This window comes from Podarcis melisellensis (genome assembly GCF_964234715.1).
Source record: "Podarcis melisellensis genome assembly, chromosome: 3".
Classification (NCBI taxonomy): Eukaryota; Metazoa; Chordata; class Lepidosauria; order Squamata; family Lacertidae; genus Podarcis; species Podarcis melisellensis.
In genome coordinates, this window is record NC_138530.1 from 39,095,500 (window position 1) to 39,116,637 (window position 21,138).

Here is a 21,138-nt window from a genome sequence, read left to right on the forward strand (position 1 = left end):
AAAATGATTAAAGTGTCCCTATTGTTTTCTCCCACCCTGCAAGAGGCATGTCAGGCAGAAATGTTCAACAGTTAGAGCCTTAGCCCATCTGATCATTTTCATGCACAGAAAAGCTACCTCTTGTGCCAGTCCCTCTGTGGCAACCCTGTGTTCTGAGACCCCACCACATAAGTGTCTTGCAATGACGCCCACAGGAAAACAAAGCTTGGGCTCCCTCTCAAGCCCATTATGCCTGGAATGCGATAAGAGAAAATACGTCTGGCCATACTGAGAAGGCCACTGGAATTTTAAATGTCCCCACATCCAGGGAATGTGGTCACAATATTTCTGTCCCATGTGACTACCGGCCTCTACCATGTCCTCTAGGGTGTGCCTAATTGCAGAGAGGGCAAGACAGAAAGGCTCTTGGGCACCGTGGGTCTCTCAGCCCCTTTTACCATGGTGTCATGCCACAGGCTCATTTAATTCACTTGATAGCAAGCCCCAATAACTTCCGTCCAACGCACTTCTGTGAAAGTATGTGCTTGTTGGGGCCATACACCATGCACCAATTAAACTTCCTTCTTCACTCGTGGCAGCAACTAGAGTTAAACTGGCTCCAGCGGAGGCAGACAGTCAGAGAGACCTCCCCCAGTGAATCACCTCACCATAAGAGTTGAATCTGACAATGACAACAGTTCCAAGACAGTGGATGTCATTTATCCATCTGTAAGCCCATCCTGGGGGAATCCTCCATTAACACCACATGTATGAAACTGTAGCATGTGACCCCACATCTGGAATGCATTAGGCAATGAGAATGCTTCCAGCTGTGTTAGCCTTATTCTGCTTTAGAAGGACTGAGTGAAGTGAAGTTTCTCTGACTGAAATGAAGCAGGGGTTTCCTTCGAGGGGTTTCCACACAGGGTGGTAACCGGTATATTTTGTCTCATGAGCAGCTAGGATGTTGAATGCGTATGGTTAAATAGCAATGCCTGCTGTGCCCCCGTATATATTTAGGAGACATATGGCATAGTCAGTGGCTAGTTTTCTTCATGTGAGAACATGGCAGCCTCAACTGAGATGCTGTCTGGGGGAAGCAAGTTAATGTGATTTTGGCAACACGAGCAAAAATGACAGCCTCTGGTTCTTTCTTTATTATTAGCCCCCAATGAGAGGGTGAAATAAATGTACAGAGAAATGAAGAAAACAGAAAAATATGAAACCTGCTTTTTACCTGAGGGGACATCCCTACCATACATTTAAAGCACTATTATATCATTTTAACAGTCACAGCTTCCTGCAAAGAATCCTGGGAAATGTAGTTTGTTAAGGGTGCTGAGAATTGCTATTAGACCTCTATTCCCCTCATATAATTACCAGAGCGGTTTAACAATCAATCTCTCCTCCCAGGAAACTCTGGCGATTCTGGCTCTATAAGGTGTATAGGGGTGTCCTAACAGCTCTCAGCACCCTTAACAACTACAGTCCCCAAAATTCGGGAGTGGGGGGAGAGAACCACGATTTTTAAAGTGGTATAGTTTTGCTTTAAAGGTATAGTGCTGAAGGGGCCTCAATTGGTGTTCATAACTAGACTCCAGCAAACTGCACTCCTTAATGGTGTGCTAAAATGGGATAAATAAAAATATGATGTCCAGTTTTAGTAAAGGTAATCCTTCAGTGCACCCCATCTTCAGGCTTCCCCAATCTGGTGCCCTCCACATGCTTTGCATTACCATTTTGCATCACCTCCTGTCAGAATGACTAAATTTAAATATACCTTCTCTGTTGTTGTTTTTACTGACTTCACCCATATGTGCCCCTCTGTGATACTCAGATGCAAAAAGATTTTGTGTACTTGCCCCCAAATTGCCCAGTGAAATAACAACAATTATACTTTTTAACAAAAAATACTAACCACTCTCAAAGAGTCCCCTGCTGTGTTCCATAACTTACCCCCCAAAATTCTACCTTTGCTCAAGATAGAAAAATGTGTCCCTTTTAACAAAAAACCAAAAACCTGACCATGACCACTTTGACCTGCAGCTCCCGGAAGGTTGGGTTTGAGTTAATGCAGCCATCAGCCCTGAAAGGTTTAGGTGCTCCTGCTCGAAACCTACTTGGGTTTTAGAGGAAAATGTGGGCATTTTGAGACAGTGTGGAATTCAGTTCCTTGAAAGAAGTGAATCAGAGTTGCCACTAAGGAAGAGTTATTACTACTTGAAATGCATTGGGCAGTAAATTGTCTTCTGTGTACCTGTGAGGTCTTCTGTTTTCATTCTTAAGGATGAAGCATTCACATAGTTTCAGTTCACAAAAACCGTGTGTTGCAACTATCAGTGGTTTGGCAATGGGAGACCTTAAGTTTGTATATATTTTACTAAATTAGCACATGCTAATGAGGAGTGGCTGCCCTCTAGAGGATGCCATGTAAAATCCCAATCAAAATGTGTCAATGGAGCTTCTTGATGAACCTAGGAAACTCAGAAAATAATGGGTCTAACTACACAATACACATCAATGCAGTGCTTTTCTTCCTAAAGAAAATGTTTAGGGGTACTCTCATTGAAGGGGCCCTTCAATGAGGCCAAACTTAGATTCACAAAATGTTTAGGCCGGGGTATTCATACCCCTGCGTCGTCGTCCCCCCCCCCCCCGAAAAAAGCACTGCATCAATGTATCTAGCAATACACTGACAAGCCATATTGGGAGGGGGTAAATTGGAGTTGAGAAGCAGGTGTGGAGAAGATATCCCTAACATTTTACCCGCCCATAGCTTTTCCACTCCAAGTTGCCTCCAAAGTGGTTTTCCACATTGTTGTTGTTTAGTCATTTAGTCGTGTCCGACTCTTTGTGACCCTATGAACCAGAGCACGCCAGGCACTCCCTGCCTCTTCCACTGCCTCCCACAGTTTGGTCAAACTCATGCTGGTAGCTTCAAGAACACTGTCCAATCATCTGTCGTCCCCTTCTCCTTGTGCCCTCCATCTTTCCCAACATCAGGGTCTTTTCCAGGGAGTCTTCTCTTCTCATGAGGTGGCCAAAGTCTTGGAGCCTCAACTTCACGATCTGTCCTTCTAGTGAGTACTCAGCGCTGATTTCCTTCAGAATGGATAGGTTTGATCTTCTTGCAGTCCATGGGACTCTTAAGAGTCTCCTCCAGCACCATAATTCAAAAGCATCAATTCTTTGGCGATCAGCCTTCTTTATGGTCCAGTTCTCACTTCCATACATCACTACTGGGAAAACCATAGCTTTAACTAGACGGACCTTTGTTGGCAAGGTGATGTTTCTGCTTTTTAAGATGCTGTCTGGGTTTGTCATTGCTTTTCTCCTAAGAAGCAGGCGTCTTTTAATTTCGTGGCTTCGTGGTTTTCCACATTACAGGATTCCAAATGATGGGGTGGCATTATTGATGTTGTTTGACTCTGGCTCACAGCAGCTTCATCTGGCACAGACAGCAATCTGAGATAATAGGAATTCCACTGAAACAATATCTGGGGGGGGGGGGGGCAAAGGTTAGCCAGCCCTGAAAACAGGGAACTACTTGTTGGTAGCCTGGATGTAGGAACTCTTAACATTTCATCCTAATTCATGGATTCCTGAATGATGATCCAAGAGTGTACACCAGGTTTTTGATTCTAAACTGCCTTTCTGACTTGGAAAACATTTTGGGTTGGTTGGGAAGGGATAGAATGGAATGTGCTCCTATGCACATTTACTCGGGAGTAAAGTTCAGCAGAACTCAGTGGGATTTATGTTTGAGTAAATATACCGTAATGAAGTTGGGGGCTGGATTAGATGGGGTTTTGCCCCACCAACCCAGCGCTACTACTCTGGTTGTAGAAAGTTATAAAAGAGTTCAAATCAGGAGGACAAGCTTTACATGGCAGAGATCTTGGTGTAGGGAGAATGTTGTCTTTAGATAACTAAAGGGATCACCAAGTATAGATTATGTGTTGCTACAAAAACTAAATAGCCAGAGATCTTTCTGTTTTGTTACCACTGTTGTGTAAGTATTTTGTTTATCTTTTGCCTGCCTTGTTTAGTTGCCTTCCCTTTTTACTCTTTATCTGTTTCCCCCATTCCTTTTTTTCTTTCTTTTTATTCTCCCAACTTCCACCATTCACTCAGTATAGCCTTTTCATAAACTGGTAACTAGAGTGCAGTTCAATGCAAGCCTACTCAAAAATCAACCCAGTTGATTTCAATGTGAGTTATGCCCTGAGTAAACATGCACAGGATTGCAACTTTAGCTTCCTCGTGTTACAGCTTCTTCTCCTGAGAACTCACTCTTTGTGATTCAGAGCACAAGTGGTGTGGCCAGAAAGCACGTTTACACTGGCCCAGACAGCATGACTCAGCTCCGCCTCACCCCTTGTGGAACCATTGTTACAGCAAAAGGAAGATGAAGCTTGTGACACTACAGCTTTTGGAAATAGCAGGGTGTCTGGCCAAACCACACAGGGGAGCGTACAGTGATCCAAGAAATGCCACAACCAACGCAGTAGACTTCCTTCACCTGTCATGCTCATACATTCGAAAAACAAACATTTTAGAGAAGCAGTAGGCAGAGAGATGCTATAAACATAAAAACAAAAGAGATTTGATTTCTGCAGCAAACTCCCCAATTAGACAATTGCAAATAAACAAGCAGGAGCTGGAGCAAAATGTTGCAGTAAAGCTGAGCATTATGTAAAGTTCTGGAGAGAAGGAAAAGACCTCAAGTTTACTTTTCTCCTTTCTGAAACATCCCTTCCTGGTGCACAGAAAGGAGTTTTTAACCTCATAACATGTATCCGTCCCCCAACCCTAATCTATTTAGGGTTTGAGCATGCCATTTGCCACTCCACTCCTGTCCTCCATCAGTGGCAGAACCTGGGGTCTCAAATTTCAGCAGTGCCCTGTGCAACACAAAAATTTGGTGCTCCACGCCTCTCACACTCCATTCTAAAGGATAGTTGTGGCATCCCCTGAGGTGCTCCTGAGGCTCCACACCCAGTGCGGCCAAATTGGTTGTGCTCCCCTAAATCCACCTCAGCTTCCATGCTCCTTTGGGGAGTGGCTGTTTTTCAACCAATATAATTCTGCAATTCAATGAATCTCAACCGCCCTCAACCATAAGCTCAATTTACCAAGCCCTATTCAGGCATGCTTTTTTAAAAAAAGAATTCATTAAACGTGTGAGGAGAGGCCTATGGGGACTAGCTTTGTCCTCATCTCTGTTGTGGACAGTGATCTTATGACACTGGGAGTGACATGTATTCATGGAGACCCCTCACATAGCTCTTAAACATGCAGAGAGCCTCCCTGAGCACAGGCTGCTTCCCTGCTCATGGATGGTGGGAAGTTAGTCTGTGTCCATCGCCACAGCCCGACCCACCCACATTCATTGAACTCTTAAAGAGAGCATCAAGCCTACAAGCTGTCTACCTGACTCTTGGTTTCTGTAGACACCTTTTCCTTTCTCTCTCTCTCTCTCTAGGATAAACAGCCATCAGCATGATCTAAGCTCCCATTGTCCAAATGGTGGTCCTTTGTATGTCCAGTTACATAGGGAGTGGCGTGCTGCTTCTTGCATCATTTTTAAAAAGCAGTTCTACCCAGCGTGGTGGAAGCGCCACACTTTGAAGCAGCTCCAAACTGTTTCTAAAACAAGAAAATGAAAGAAAGTGGCCTTTGCTCCACCACATAAAGTACGAGTACAATGGTGAAACCAGCGCTCGAACACTGGTATTGGGGATCTGTGGTTTGTTCCAAGTAATGGTTTGATGGGTGATTAAGAGCAGGGTCAGGCCACCTCTGAGGCGGGCTGAGGCAGCTTCCTCGGCCAGCAGCACCTCCGCAGGCAATTGCCGCCCCACCACCACCAACTCTGCAACCAGTGGAGAAGCATCGCCAGCTTGCAATGGTATCTCGCCAGAACCCACAGATGATGCCGCTTCACAGGTGTCACCACACAACCCAGGTAAGGAAGGCTTCCATGGAACTATGACAGCTTGGGGCAGCACCTTCTCGTTTCACCTTAGGTGGAAAAACGGGATGTGCCACCCCTGATTAAGAGGATATCGCAACAAATTGTGGTCCAAACCCAAATCCTCTACCATCCCTAGATCAAGCCCAGCCTACGCAAGTCAGCCTATCCAGATCTAGGGCTCTATGACTAAGACATCTGCCTCTACCTAACTTGAAGCATGTTCCCTGAACAACACAGAAAGGAGCCAGAAGTGTCATCACTGACGTCATTTGAATGCATCACAGTGCTCCAGAACTATGGCTTACGCTTGATTCACATCTGTGACAAAATCATCCTGCGTTGTGTTGTTTTTGGCAAAGTAAAGGCTGGAGCAGTCAGCAGGCAGGGAACATAGTGCGCTTGAGAAATCTGAGACTGCAGTTACATCCTCTTTCCACTCAAGCCGCACGAGCACTCATGAGTTAAATGTGTCTTCCATGACCTTCCAGAGCTTCAAAGTGTATTGGCTGGCTTGAATTTTTTCATTTAAAAGTGTAGAAATAAATGGAAGATTTAAAAGACAAAATAAACCATTGAACACATATATACTGTGTATATATATATACACACACACACAGAGAGAGAGAGAGTGTGAGACATCTCTCTCTCTCTCTCTCTCCAAATATGATTACCACACAGCTCAGGGTTTTTTCTTTTTCTAGAAATGAGTTTTGTTTTTACTGCCATAGCCTCAGTGGCAGAGCATATGCCCGTGCTGCCCAGGGCGGGCTCACTCCCGAGGGGGTGGGATGCAGAGGGTGCCTTCCCACGTGCCATAGTTCAGGGTAGGAGAGGGGTGAGGAAGCTGCTGCTCACTCTCCTCCTGCTCTCCGCAGCCGGGTCAAACATGACCCGGCAATGGAGCTGCAGCGGCCAGGTGTGCCTCTCCATGGCTGAGGAGGGCTGCTCTCTGCCACTGGGTCAGAAGAGCTGCTTCCGCCGGGCATGAGGTGTGCTGCCCACTCACCTGCCATTTTGTCACCCCCCTCAGTCATACATCCAGAGTGCACCTTTCCTATGCCTCTGCATAGCCTCTAGCATTTCTGTATCCCTGAATTTATTCATGCTTACTTGGAAGGACCATTTTGCTTAATGAGGCTTATTCCATAACTCATAAACACCTGAAGTCTGAGAATAGATACATTTTCCCACCTCTTATGATCATCCCTTCTGCCAAAGGAAAAGGAAAACCAAAAACATGTGTATTTGTACTTTTCATTAACTGAACCAAGGTTCACGGAATAATAGCCGAATGAGCAAGCTGACTTCATTAATTTTGGTGGCATGCCCAAAGACAATTTCAAAATATACATCTATCTAGGCTCCCAAAGCAGGTTTTTGCTTTCCTTAGACATATTGTATTTATACAATTTAAATGCAATAATACATTGCCAGACTACTACCATGTTTCAGAATACAGTACATACTACCAAGATTGAGAAATCCAGTAAAGTAATGTGAGGGAGATTGTATTGTGACTGCCAAAGACAGTAAACTAACTGGTGAGCTCTAGTGTTGGGTATGCATTGAGCATGCATCAGCAACCAGAACTAACCAGGAGAAACAGATACTGTACTATTATACTATGTAACTGAAGGGATGGAGGACACAGAGGAATGTGAGGGTTGAAGCGTCAAGATGCTACCAAACGACTATCCCTGTGTTGAACATCAACATAAGCTTCAGTCCCAAGAGCTTGCATGGTAAGCATAGGGAGGTCACTTGAGTATAACACCAACAACTGGAAAACACTGGCCTGCGAGCGCACCTTTACCAAAGGTGTCATGGGTTTTGAAGACACTCAAACTCAGGACAAAAGGGGGAAATGCACAAAGAGGAAGGCACGCTTGGCAAACCCTCATCATGATCAACTTCTGCCTAGAAACCTATGTCCCCACTGTGGAAGGACAGTCACTTACAGACTCACTGTTAAGACCGTGCTCATGGAAGACAAACTTACTCAGCTACGAGTGATTGCCAAAGAAGAAGAAGAAGCCAAAATGTAGAAAGTGCATCACCAAAAAAGAGGCAGGTGAGGATGCAATTTGCATGCAATTTGCATATGTTGATTCATATGCATAGATGCAAACTTAGAAATAACCACTATGGTTTAAATAGGAATACAATGCACCTCGCTGTAGCTGTGGCCAGGTGATCTATTTGCCTTCTCAGGCTGCTGCCCAGGTGCCCAGATGTTGATGAGCAACTTCAAGGCTCCTGCTTCCCATTCTTATGACTCTTTATCATTAACCCAGACTTGGACTGGGCAGTGCTTCAGACAGATGACCCCTTAAAATAGATTCCTGTGCACTGTAAAATAGGACTCAAGCCATCCTAGCTAAGGAGGACTTATGAGACACTTCCTCCTAAACCGCAACATCCCACCCATCAAAAAAACCTCATAGGCCAGCTTCAGAAACATCCTCTGGCAGTGTCCAAAGAGCACCCACTGGAGGTTTGGAGCAAGATGCCCTTTTGCAGAACCACCTTCTGCCCATGCCTATTGAAACTATTCTAGGCTGCTACTTTGGCTGGATGGGTAGGTAAAGTGTTGAGCAAGGCCTAGAGGCTGTAAGCGCAAGGACAGCTGGAATATTTAACAGACCTAGAGGCTGTCTGCAAAAGCTGCACATAACCAATCTGGGTTGTAGCTCAGTCTATAGCAACCAGACATGTGGGAGAGGAAGGAGGCTGTCTGGAGACATGGTGTGCTTGTAAGCAGAGACTGGACCTGAGTAGTTTCCAGGGCAGCAAGATCAACCTCCAGCCCCACAGAGGATGGAGATTCACAGTTGCTCCGCATTTGACACGGCAGTTGTGTTACTTGCATGCTACAGCTGAGACATCAGAAAACTCGTTTCTGGGAATCTTAGTTTTGGAGCAGCCTCTGAACTGCTGGATAATTCCCGCCCCCCAATTTTCACTGTCTGAATATAGGAGGTAGGGAATTTCCAGTGCAATTCCAGCCCAATTTAGTACTGTTGAAGGAAGTCTACTCCATCCAGCCCACATTGCCCAGCCCATTGCTTATTTCATCCCACCAGTATAAACTGACAACATAATTTCATTTGGCATTAACTGAGCTGGAATTGATCAGTTCTCCAGCGAAACAATGCATATATTTGCAAGAATAGCACATACAAATGCATTATGGTTGGAAAAATGGCTTTGTAAAAATGTGTCGATTGCGCAAAATTGCACGCAAACCTATCTGCATTAGGATAAATTTACATTTAAATGCTGATGAATTTTCATGAGGACTTTTGATTTTTTAAAAAAATCACAAACTGATGTGGAAATGTGGAGAGAACTGAATTTAACATTGGAAAAAATGAGAAACAGATTAACAGATTTTCCTATCCCTATCTTTAATGTAGGCATCCTGTACTATGGACCTGCTCTAGGTGTTAGGAAAAAAGTACACCAGAGACACTGGATTGATGTACTCTAGAAATGTTTGGGAGTTTCCTAATTAAAGCATGTGAACTCTTACAATGCCCTCCAGTCGGCCTGCCACCACTTCTGGAGCAGAATCTGGAGGTTGTGCCAGTGCAGCCTTCGCCAGCTTGATGTCCTCCAGATGTTCTGCAGCCTGGTCCCAGTCTTTCCTAGCCTGCATGCTGTCTTGTATGCCACAAACTGTCCGAAGCAAAATTCTTGGTATGCAGTCAACACCTATACTTTGGGCACCTCCTTCAGCAGAGAAAGCACCATAGGACAACTCATACCACTCCCCATGCAACAGTCCCCAAAGACCCATAGCTCACCTCTTTTACAGTGTGATGCATGCAAGGACTGTTGGGAAGGGTATGAAGTGGTCTACGGGTCAACGCAGGGTGGGTCAACCTGATGCCCTCTAGATTGGAGCCATGGGGCAGATGGAAGGAGCTGTCATTTGGCTATTGTGAGTGCATCTCCCTTGCAGCCATCTGCTCACAGGAGAACTGGAAGCAATAACAGCTGCCTCGGTAGTTAGGTTCAGAAAACTTTTAGGAAAGCTTTGGATGGAATTATTATTTTCCAGTGAATGTTACTTTCTCTCTAGTGAGTCAATAGTGAGTATCTGGGATTTATGACTTTTCTGCCATCTACTCACGCAAGTCTGTAGGAGCAATTGGTTTAGGTCATCATCTGACCTCATTGGAAAGTAGACACCACCACCGTCTCAAGCTACATTTGCTGGTTCATCAGAGTCCTATTTCAAGTGCTAGACCAGAAACCACAAGACAGTCAGTGCTTACTAGTCTCAAGTACAGGACAGATCCTGTCGGAAGTGACACCTGAACTTTGCCCAGGAATTGTCAATCCGGTACTGTATTAACAGGAAATCTGAAGCAAAGCATATCAAATAAAGTCTTGGGGTTAGATTTATGGGTCAACTAAATAAATGTAATTCAGAAATGTGACTTGTTCAGGCTCTGAACCAAGGGGATGCCAAAGTACATTATATTGATTAGACTTGGACTGTGTCCCCTGTGACCTAGTTTTTGAAGCCTAGGGATGGAAATATAAGAACTGCTGACTTCGTCCTCCCAAGAAATATATGTATGGCAGCATTATTGGGGGTGGGTCCTTCTTGTTGGAATATCCACGGTTTTAGTAGGAAGCCAATTTCTCCACCCATCTTTTACGGTATTGTTATTGAATATTTTTGGTCCCTAGAACAGAGCCAGATATCTAACTAGTCCTACGGACCACTATTCCCCAAACATCTGCAACCAAGGAAATCATTTTTGAGGCTCAATTCTCCTTCCATATCAACTACCTGGCCAGATGCAAAGTGTGAGCAGATGCCAGCATGAATTAATCATGTTTCTCTCTATGGGCTTTAGTTACACATTTTCTCCTTTATCCTGGAGCCAGCAATGCAGCTGTCTCCTCCCTGCAGATGAGTGCACTTGGCTCTTTCCTCAAACTTATGTCTCTTCTTTGTCTCACTGAGTCTTGCGTACAGCTGATCTAACTGTTTAGATGCTGAAGATGACCGATAAGAAGCTTGCCTTCCCCTTACCACCCTTCTATGGTCATGATGCACTCTAAAGATTGCAGAATCTTTGAAATGTCAGGCAGTGCCCCCTCTGGTGCGCTTATTCTATTCTGTTACACTGGGTTTCTCTTCAGACACTTCATTGCTTCATTTTCCTTGTTTAGTTTGGCTCTGAGCATCTTTAGAACTAAACATTACAGGGAATAAGGAGAGAGCCGTTTATTCCAGAAAGCAATGAAGAAAGTCTAACTTACATCTGTACTGGAGAGGGTAAAGAGCTGGTTAAAATTAATTACAGGCAAGACTGTAAGTATAGTGAGTTCAGTTTGGGTAATATATTCCCTTGGATGGATTCTCTGAGCCACTTCACCCAGCAGCCTTCTAGCTTTGTCAGTGGTGTAGCGTGGGTTGTCAGCACCCGGGGCAAGGCAAGTAATTTGCGCCCCCTAACCCGTGGATTTGCGCCCCCTAACCCTAACCCCCAGATGTTGCGCCCGGTGCGGCCAGCCCCCCCTGCACTCCCCCCCCCGCTACGCCACTGAGCTTTGTAGTAAGAATAACTCCATCACATTGATTCTTTTATCTACAATCTCTTTGCAAAGTATAAGCATCTATCAGCCAGAGCCGTAGCTATGTGATCTTGAGTCCCTGGCAGAACCATCGAGGTTGCACCCCCTAGCCACAAAAAATATGGAAAAACAGGGCCCCCGCATATCATACAAAGACCCTATACAGTGGTACCTCAGGTTAAGAACTTAATTTGTTCTGGAGGTCCGTTCTTAACCTGAAACTGTTCTTAACCTGAGGTACCACTTTAGCTAATGGGGCCTCCCGCTGCTGCTGTGCCATAGCCGCGCAATTTCTGTTCTCACCCTGAAGCAAAGTTCTTAACCCGAGGTACTATTTCTGGGTTAGGGGCGTCTGTAACCTGAAGCGTATGTAACCTGAAGCGTTTTGGGTTCTATTTTTTCAGGTCTGTAACCTGAAGTGTCTGTAACCCGAGGTACCGCTGTATTTAAAAGCTTTTTTATGAGGCAATAGTCAATATGTTTATTTATAGACATATTTATGGACATATTTTTTAGCCGGTTTTGCGCCCCACCCCCTGCGCCTGCGCCCCTGATGGGGCCTTCCTCGCTACCCCCTAGCTATGGCCCTGTCTATCAGTCAACTACTACAGCACACCCAGAAAGAATATACAGGCCATATAGCATAAATGAACAACACTTCAGGCCCAACCACAAGTTACATGCAAGCACTCATAATATGTATTTGAAAGCTAATACAGAAAAAGCAAGTAGAAAGGGTTAAGCAGTTTCAGCCTGTCTATCCCTTCTCTGCTACCAGTCACCTTTTTAGAAGTGGATTTCTTCTTCAAAAAGGAGCCATGGTACACTTACCCTCATTTGATATATTATTGAGCAGAGCCCTTGTTAGCCCCTGTCTCAAATTAACAGCATCATACTGGTGTTGTGAGTTAGGACTGTTCTGATTAATCTGAACAGTTTTGCAAAAAACAAACACAAAAAAACACACAAGTTCTTCTGATAGGGGCCAGGGATTTCACAAGATTATACTAATGTTCCTGGATAGCTTTTCCAGTTTTTGGAATGCAGTTTCCATCTAACCGGAATTGACAGGGCTAGGGCTGGAAACGCACAGCTCTATGTACAAGGGCTACAGGGCGGGGTAGTTTTCTAGAAAATAACAAGATCCTGGATACTGGAGTAGCTCTGTCCAGTCAGGCTGGCCATTGGTTGATCTTACCAGGAAGGAGTCTTGGAGTCAGACTTGAAGTCTGCCTGGGCAGTGACAATGTTCACTAGCTCAGGAGCAGCTTGTTCTCTCACCCATCTCCAGTCTCACTTTTCATGGCTGCCTTTGGCTCAGCTATGACACAATCAAGAGTCCAAGGAAGGTGACACTATCCAGCTAATGCAGGGGGTAACCTCAGGCCTGGGGGCCAAACATGGTTGGTTGAGCTCCTCTGCCTGACTCCCAGGACTTTCCACAGGCCGTGCCTCATCCCCTGTCCATACCCCTCACTATGCTTCCTTCACACCTTCCTCTAAATTTTGCTTTTTGGCATGGCTAGAATGTGTCCTTGCACAGTAATAATGCCCTTGCTTGCCCAGTTGGACATAGATATAATAATAATTAATAATAATTTTTTTATATACCCCGCTCTTCCCCGGGCTCAGGGCTGCTAACAACAAATTTAAGACACTTAATTGATACAACAAAAACAGCATAAAATACAGTATAAAACATGAATAACAATAAATTGTATAGAAACTACTGTATACATAAATATGTATAGAAACCTCTGGTTTCTTTATGGCTGGGCTGTAACCTACTGTACAGTCACATCCGTTGGGCCACCCCGTCAATGACATGCACAATTATATTTCAAAAAGCAAACAGGAGACTTGAAATTATATTCCTTTAACTAAGTGTGCAGGCAGAGAGTCCTGAGCAGCTGCAGCGCTGATGTATTCACAGCAACATGTTACTAAGCACACAGTGAAGCCATTTCGTTTTCTTTTGGCTTTCCCCCCGCAGCTGCAGTGAGTTGCCTGGAGGACATGATTTCACACATTGCACTTTATCACACGTCTGATAAAGTGAGGTCAAAGCCTGGTCCTTAAAACTCTGATCCTCAGTGGGGTCTGGAAGGATCGTCACCAACTTCCCCCTTGCGTGTGTCAGAGATCTTTAGAATCTGAGTGAGCCGTTGAGCCTGACATCATTCTCCATGTGCAACTTGGCAGAAAGGCCCAGGGTGAGGCCTGGAGACGCTTTTGGGCTGAGGATAAACAGCCCTTGGAGAGTCTATAGGCTTCTGCATCATTTATCTGCTGGATGGGCTCTCTAGTCTGCTCTGGGAAAAACTCATATTTACACTGATCTGTTGAATCCAAGCACTCTGCGCTAAGCATCCCTTCAATTATGTGACAAAGAAAGTTATATCTTTCAGCACTTTGGAATAAGCCCCTCACTGCTTCAGATAAAATATATTAAGTAATTTGACATGGGGATTCTTATGCTTTAATTGCTTAATTACTCGTTGGAGTAGCTGCATTTTAGGAACCGCCCAGCTGTCAGCGTTCTCCAGTGAACAGGGTCCTTTTCTGGTTACCAGAACGGTAACTTGCTAGCATGCTTGGCGCTCACAATTGTTAGTTGTGCCAGCTTCATGCTGACTGCAGCTAGTTCCAACAAACAAGCAAGATCAGCAGGTGAGAATAGCAACCGTCACAAAAAGCTTGCAATGGTAGAACCAATTCCTCTGATAACTTCTTTCATGAATGATCCCTGTGTCACCTCCAGTTTTGTTGCAACCATCAGTGGTCAAACGCAGTGTAAGGAAGCATCCTTACACTGCCTCTTGCCTCTTAGTTTCATCGAAAATCATGTACTGACAGGCTTCATTGCATTTCCAATGCAACGGTGGATATTCAATTGCTTAACCATGCATCCAGGTAGAGTGTCACCCTGTGAAGAGCAGAGTGTCAGGAGTGTGTCCAGGAGCCAGGCCCTGTGACTGGTAGGGCTTCGCAGGACTGGGGCTTTCCTAAGTTTGTTCTGCTGAGGCAAGAGGCACAGGTGAGGCCAATTGGTAACTCATCGCACCTGGTGGCAAGAGCCGGGAAGGGATATAAGGTCAGCATTTCCCTTTGGCTCTTTGCCACAGCAACACGCTTCCTGTCTTGTGTTTGGGTTCTTGACTCCTTGCTTCCTGACCCTCGGACCCTTGACCTCTTGACTCCCAGACCCTTGGCTTCCTGACTCCCATCCCGCTGTCTTGCCCCCGGTCCCGACATCCTCCACCAGGACTTCAACCGCCTGTAAGCCGGACCGTGACACAGAGTAAAAGAAATGTACTCAGTTTGTTGCCGACTGACCATAAGAACGTACGAAGAGCTTTCTGCATCAGGCCAATGGTCCATCTAGTCCAGCATCCCATTCTCTTAGTGGCCAACCAGATCCCTGTGGGAAACCCGCAAGGAGGATTCAAGCACAAGAGCTCCCTCCCCTCCTGTGGTTTCCAGCAATTGGTTTTCAGAAGCTTTTCTGCCTCCAACTGTGGAGATAGAGCATAGCTATCATGGCAAGTAGCTGCTGATAGCCCTTCCCTTCATGAATTGGTTGAATTCTCTTTTAAAGCCATCCAAGTTTGTGGCCATCACTACCTTCAGTGGGAGAGAGTTCCATAAGTTTAACTATGCACTGCATGAAGAAGTACATTGGTACCTCGGGTTACATACGCTTCAGGTTACAGACTCCACTAACCCAGGAATAGTACCTTGGGTTAAGAACTTTACCTCAGGATGAGAACAGGAATCGTGCTGCGGCAGCAGTGGGAGGCCCCATTAGCTAAAGTGGTACCCCAGGTTAAGAACAGTTTCAGGTTAAGAACGGACCTCCAGAACGAAATAAGTTCTTAACCCAAGGTACCACTGTACTTTATTTTATCTCTCCTAACTCTTCTAGCATTCCACTGCACTGGATATCCACAAGTTTCTAGTGTGGAAGAAAAAGGTTTCTCTACTCTTTCTCTATGCTATATATAATTTTATAAAACTTCTATCATGTCACCTCTTACTCATCTTTTCTCTAAACTAAAAAAGTTTTTAAACACCGCAATCTTTCTTCATAGAGGAGTCACAGAGGGGGGAACCAAGCATTTTGGCTGATGTAATAATCAGCTGACAGTTTAACCACAATCTGGTGGTTGGTGTATAATCAGATAGCGGTTTAACCACCATCTGGTAAGCCTGCATGCCACTGTCAGATCTTAAAAAAAAACCAAATACAGCAGCATTATTTGGGGCCACCATTTACAACATGGGTAGGCAAGATAAGGCCTGGGGGCCGGATCTGGCCCAATCGCCTTCTAAATCTGGCCCGCAGACGGTCCGGGAATCTGTGTGTTTTTACATGAGTAGAATGTGTGCTTTTATTTAAAATGTATCTCTGGGTTATTTGTGGGACATAGGAATTCATTATTATTTTTTTCAAATTATAGTCTAGCCCCCCACAAGGTCTGACCAGCCCCCTGCTGAAAAAGTTTGCTGACCCCTGATTTACAATATTATATAGTGATATTGAAGGGGCTGAGAAACTTATTTAACTGAGAAACTTTGGCATATTGGATGAAATTTTAAGATGGAGATTATTTTTAAAACATTACACTTCCACAATGATATTCTGCTATGCTATAACCAGCATTATCTTACTCAGCATATGCCTTCAAACACCACGTTCAATATTTATATCCTGATTTCTTTAGGTGCTGTAGTAACACAGCAGTGAAGATCGAAGAGAATAAAGCAAAAGAAAACAGGCCCAATTTTAGAGAATAAAGGTAAATCTCACATGCAACTGAAAACTACAGAAGGGAAGCAATTAAAATAAAAGTTGCCCAGGTTCCACACAGCACTGTCTAAACGCTACATGGAATTTTACAACCAAATTTTTTAAAAAAAGTAATGGCAATTCATCCCATTCAGAAGATGGTACCTCTTGTGCTTGAGTGCCCCCTATCTTATTATGCCATTCTAGATGGATTCAGCAAGGGAAAGTACAAACTGTTGAATCACTAACTTCTCGTAACATGGAATCAAAGTTCAAAAATGAATCAGGAAAAAAAGTCTTAGTGGTTCATACCCATGAAAACCACCTACACCCCTCCTTTTGAAATCTCACTTTTCTCTGGAAATGTTAATTGACCAAGCAAATTTCTCAGTTTTTCCATAATGTTGCGGTTTTTATCGAAGTAGGAAGGAATCTGCATCATTCTCTTGCTATAATCTGAATAACTGCTCCACCGATCTATCTTGGTATTTCCAGACTTGCATTCATTTGGTTCGGAAATTCCATTAAAAAATATATCCCCCATCAATGGAACAGAAATCACATACTGAATTCACACCAGCAAATTTCTTCTGTCAGCAATCTGACATGTAATTAAGATACAACAGAAATTCCCATGTCAAACTGCATACAAAAACAAAGGTGTCTTCCTGAGGTTTATGCACACTTATCCACATTTAGCTTTCCTCTGCTCTTTCCAGGCATGGTCCACACTTTAAACTTCTGTGTCTAAGCTCTTTTTTCCTTCTTCTGGAGCTTTCCCTGTGAAAACCCACTCTTTAAAGCTGAATTGGAACAAATGGCAATCCTCTGAAAACCCTGACTGACGTTTGCTCTTCTTGAGCACTAAAGAGTGGGTTTTCATATATCAATAAGGTAAACCTACCACCTTGCTCCCAGAGCTACATGTGCTGTTGGGGAATAGGGAACACACGTTTCTCTAGATGCTGCATGTATCCACCACTTATTCCCTGTTAAGTGAATACATTGGTGGATACATGCAGCATCCGGAGAGCCACGTGTTCCCTATTCCCCAACAGCACAAGTAAAACCCAGTGTTAGTTACTTCTGAGTAGAAATGCAGTGGATAGCAGCCTAAACAATGTCTTTCTAGAGTAATTCTTCCCCTCCCAGCGCTATTCGACTGCAGCAAAATGTTTTTGTTTGAGAAACATCCATCTTTCCCAATCCTGACCCAGAAATGAAATCCATTCAGCTGCCTTTAGCTGCATGTTTCTACAACAATCTTGCCTTATTTCCAGGCAACATGTCCACAGCGGCCTTTGACGTAGTGATATTCCCAAAGAAAAGCCTGGGGATTGACTGAATTGGTGAATGACTTCCAGCTAGATGTGTCTCCCCACAAAGTTGCCCTGTGGACAGTCTGAACCCCCCAAGAGAGTCTGAGCAGCTAGAATGAATGAAGAGAATAAGAACCACACCACAGTGGTTTGGTCTTTGTTAGACAGAATCATAGTCAGCCCACAAGCCACATCCTTGCATTTCAGCCTTAGCGATTCTGGTTGGATCGTCCTGTGTTCTGCCAGAGATGGAGAAAGAGGACAATACAACTCAGACATCAGACATAGCACAGTCAACGCAAAGAGATAGTTAACCTGATGAAATAAAAGATCACAAATCAGGCCTAAATCTTTCTGTTGCTTGTGTTCCTGTTAAGCCAGCCATGTGCAAATCATGCCCATTTTGCATGTTTGTTAAGCCCATGGGGGCAAGTTTCCATAATCTGCATTCCTCTCAAATGACTTTGGAAAAGTGATAGTGTAGGACATTTGCTATGCAATAAAGCAGTCCTCGATCTATTAATAATTTTATCCATTTTACACTGACTGCTCAGACAGCACTGCTTCCCAAATACTGTACAGGAAGTAAAGACTTTTCTGCTTGGCAGTAGCCAGGGTCCTGCTGATGTTTTGTGGCCTTTTGTGGGCACTATGATCTAGGAATATTATGGATACTTCAAAGAAGAACAACCAATATGATAATGTTTTATTCCAAGTGACTGTGTATATCTAATGCAGGTGGAAAGGCTGGACACAACATGAGTAATCCCCTTTTAAACAAATAAAATGGTGCAAAAACCATAGATAGGAAAAGGGAGAATCAAGACTAGGTGTTGGTATTAGTTAGATGGTGTATGTTAGAAGTAATGGAGGAAGCAGCCAAGGGAATTTTGGAGTCTCATTTACTAGAGCGTACATAGAGGGTCTGAGGCCTAGGAATTATTCCCTCTCCCAGAGCTACAATTCTCAGAGTGATTCAATAATCAATCCCTGTTCACAGGGAACTCTTAAAATTGTAGTTCTGTGAGCAAAATAGAGATCTTCTAACGACCCTCAGAACCCTTAACAAACTACAGTTCCCATTATACTTTGAGGGGAAGCCATGACAGTTAAAGTAGTATATAAGAGTGCTTTAAATGTAAGTTGCTGGTGTGCCCGGAGAGGGTTTGGATTTCCCTCAGTAAATAACTAGGGATTTAATGGCACTACTCTAGCATTAATATTCTGTATTCCTCTCAGCATTTATCCCGCTCGTAAAATAACCTATTGGCCATGATTATATATGTATTACTGTACGGCAAGCCCACCTTACTGTTAGCTACTGGATCAAATTGTCCTGCTTATAATTTAAATTGAAAGAAGAATGTATCATTTTTCCCTCCAGGTCTTGGTATACTTGCCTCACTGCTATTAAACTCCAGGGCAGCCCAAGCTCTTTCGACTTTCAGAGACACAAGGGAGGAGGTTAGAAGGGCAAGCTGTCTTTGGGGAGCAGTTTTCACCACATCTGCCCTTCTCAGCCAACCCAGATCCAACTCAAAATGTACCTCTGGCAAATTGCCCTCAGGCCACAAAAAAAAAATTCCTTTGGGGCTACTCCTAATTGGTGGTTTCCTCCCTGCTTAACTGGATTGCTTCATCTTGTTCCTTCACTCCTGGTTTACGGGCTTCTTTTTTATGGGCCCTTGAGGATGTTGGGCTTGCCCCACATCTCTCATTTATTTAGAGGGCGGGGAGACACTCCACAATGCAGGTCCTGGTGTTTTCTCTCTCCCTCTTTCTCCACCTTAATTGGTACCCAGAGCATTGGAGCAACATAAACTCAATCATAAAAAGGAATCCAGGAGGAAACTGCAGACCGAATAGGAGGGATTATGCTTCTGAATACTAGCCGGTAGGGCAGGGATGGGGAATCTATGTCCCTACAGATGTTGATGACCATGATCAATGGGCAGGGATGATGAGAGTTGCAGCTCAACAACCTCTGGAGAACCACCAGTTTCCCATCCCTTTGCTAGTTGAAGGGAAAACAGTGGAGACCACCCCCACGTGTTAGCTTCCCTGAAATAGCTGGCTGGTCACTCTTAGAAACAGGATGCTGGACTAGGTGATCTATCTCTTAGCTAATGTTCTCATTTTAAAGCTGAAAATTAAATCATGGTGGCTGGAAGTGGTAGCAAAGTTGCAAGTATTCCATTATGCCATTTACAATGATGGAAACAATATTAAAAATTATAAGAACGGAATGTAACATTTTTGCCAGTATTTATTTGTGCAGCAGTTGCAAATTTGTGCTTCATGTGTGCAGAAGAAATAATATACTTTAGATAATGGTTTTGGGTAAAGCAGGCCACAATTTTATTTGGCTATACATGAGGGAAATGGCATGGCAGAAGTGTAAAGGTTGGGTCAGCATTCCAGGCAGCCTTTGTTATTGGAATGATTGGGAAGCACCCAAAACACCCATGGGTATCGGATTGTGAATCAGTCAGAACCCACCTGGTGCCTTTTTGGATACTGTCTGGGATGATGGAGGTAGGAATCCTCAAGTCCAGAAAAGGGGCGGGGGAGAGAGAAGGGGCCAGTGATTCTGCCCATTGTGACTTCCTTTGCTATCATTTTGTCTGTGATATGAAGCATACCTGTCAGGGAACTGCCATCAGCTCAGGGGCGAGAGGGGAATAGCCGGATGGATTGCAGAGAGCCCCCAAAGATCATGGGAAGCAGCACCTCCTAGAGGAGGACAGTAACCACGCCTCCAGTGGAGAGGAGCAGCAGGGCTTGGAGGAGGCGAGGCGGTGCCAGGACACCTTGCCTGAGCAAAGAGGGGAGGAGAGAGGTCCTCCGTTACCCACAGCTTCCTTGCGCAGTAGGCTTCCGCGGAGAGAGGGGAAGCGCAGACTGGGCGTCAAGAAACTACTCTGCTGGGGAAGGTTTAAGGACCGCCCACTCTCAGATTCTGCCAGTGAATGAGCGAGCCACGGAATAGTGGCGCTCTGCATGGTGAAGGTTTTTTTGGCACCAATAACAAGGCTTTACAACAGACCAGGAAGGCATTTGCCTGATTGCTCTCGAGCAACCCCCTGATACCCTTACAATACCCCTTCCTGATATTGGATTGGGAGCATCAATGGTGCAATGCTGACACATGGCTAGAATCTGGAAATCATGGGTGAAGCCTTCCCAGAGACAAACTGCTGTTTGACAGTGGATGTGAGCATCAAGGAGAGATCAATGGGTCCTTGGGATGTGGGCCAAGCCCAGGGAGCTCACACCATCCTGAACTGAGTCGTTTCTTGGTGGCAAAGGCAGAAGAGGGGCTGTCTTTTTTGTTACCTGGGAGTTGAGACTGCCCATAGTTATATGACTGGGGTGTGGTCCCATGTGTGAGTCACAGTCATGACCATACTAGCAGCTAACTCTATGACACTTGCCCTGGTTGTACTCCCAGCAAACTATCTTGGAAGGGTTATGAAGTA

At 44.6% G+C, this 21,138-nt stretch overlaps 1 long non-coding RNA gene across 2 annotated transcripts; it reads right to left on the reverse strand.

The window, feature by feature from the left end:
* Window positions 1–10,840: 10,840 nt before the first annotated feature.
* Window positions 10,841–20,894, reverse strand: LOC309366834. Of its 2 annotated transcripts, none has more exons than XR_014166891.1 (3): window positions 20,761–20,894; window positions 20,159–20,301; window positions 10,841–11,161 (listed from the first exon to the last, which is right to left on the reverse strand). It is a non-coding gene; the product is annotated as an uncharacterized lncRNA (long non-coding RNA). The 2 variants fall into 2 exon arrangements; XR_014166892.1 differs by having other exon boundaries at window positions 10,842–11,169.
* Between the last annotated feature and the right edge of the window lie 244 nt (window positions 20,895–21,138).